Source organism: Etheostoma spectabile, chromosome 3 (genome assembly GCF_008692095.1).
Source record: "Etheostoma spectabile isolate EspeVRDwgs_2016 chromosome 3, UIUC_Espe_1.0, whole genome shotgun sequence".
Classification (NCBI taxonomy): Eukaryota; Metazoa; Chordata; class Actinopteri; order Perciformes; family Percidae; genus Etheostoma; species Etheostoma spectabile.
Window position 1 is genome coordinate 23905677 of NC_045735.1, and position 1530 is coordinate 23907206.

Sequence of the window (1530 nt, forward strand, 5' to 3'; positions counted from 1 at the left end):
GTGTGTGTGTGTGTGTGTGTGTGTGCGTGTGCGTGCGCGTGCGCGTGTGGTTGTGTTGTGTGATTTCTTTTTCTAAACTTGTCCACAAAGCTTTTCTCTGTCTGTTGCATCTCTGTGGAACAGACCAGGCCACAAAGTGCACTTCTTCCATCTGAACATCCAGAGGGATGGCTATGACGGGCAGATGCTTTCTGAGCAGCTCAGATGAGAAAACATCTACAACCCATATCAGTTACTTACATTCATTTTGTTCGTTATTTGAAAAAAAGGAAGACACACAGTGATGAGCTGTCAGCCAAATTGCTGGCTCTCTCATTTACAGAACTTAACTGTAGATACTGGACCCGTTTGGTTAAAATCCAGTGAACTCAAGAAAATCTCACATTTCTGTTCAACTTTTGACTGATTCATATTATCTTTGCATGTCACGTAAAACTGTAAAATAACTGGATTTCCAAAAACAAAATTATAAATAAACAAATTATTATTTGCATTCTGCTAAGTGACTGTAGATTAATGGGAAAAATGTGCCGGAAAGCAATTGGCCCATCCACCAAACTCCTTGTTAAACTTGAAAACATCTCCCCACTGCTGGCCTCATTCGTAGTGTAATGTGAGCATGTTAAAATTATTAGCTGGCACATTGTAATGCTTCCAGCAGTCCCTTTATCTAACACCAAATGGCAAACAAAATATTGATTTACACAGACAAACAAGAACTTAATGGGAACAAGTTGGCAGAATGTGTTAGAATGTGTGATACTAATGGGGAAGAAATTGAAAGGCAATAGAAAATAATTGGACAATGATATAGAAATTATTGAACAGTCATAAATTATTTCAAATGCCAATGCTATTTGCAAGAAGCAGTATTAATCCTTAATCAAATAAGCTCCTCTCTGACCCAATAAAGCTCTGTAAGCGATGACTTGGCACAACAGCAACTTTCTGAACACCAGGTGCAAACTTGGCTCTCTCACTTTGATGTTACACACTAATCAAGTCTGTGGGAAATCAACACTTCCTGTCCATTATTAGCACCCCTAAACAATCACCATGTACATCATATTTCAGAATTTTGAAGGCTCATACGTTCGGCTTCCTGCAGTAAACTGCAACATTGGTCAAATTAAAAGTTAATATTATACAATGCAGGAGTCATTACATAGAGCTTTTACTCATGAGACAGTTTCCCAATGAGCCTGGAGTCCAAGCTGGTCCTCTCAAGAGAATACACAGAGAATCCCAAAGCACAAATATACACTCCCAAGTTTACCTCCAAGGCCAGATGATGTCCCCTTTTTAAGCTGCATTTACATTTTAAGAGACACTACGTTTGCTCTGTCAACTGAAGGAAATTATATCTGTGCAGTTAAGAGAAATGTTTCTTTACTGCCGTTAAAATGGTTGTAGTCTGTCATTTCTGAGGACCTTTACATGAACACATAAAATGCCACAACTGCACGTAAAAAAAGAAAGAAAAGGATCGACATATATACTACATATATATATATATATATATATATATAT

General features: G+C 37.7%; 1 protein-coding gene across 3 annotated transcripts in view; it reads right to left on the bottom strand.

The window, feature by feature from the left end:
* The window catches only part of zgc:172282 (leucine-rich repeat and fibronectin type III domain-containing protein 1-like protein), a 170793-nt gene that overhangs the window by 1309 nt on the left and 167954 nt on the right, over positions 1-1530 (bottom strand). The gene's annotated exons all lie outside the window — the stretch shown is intronic.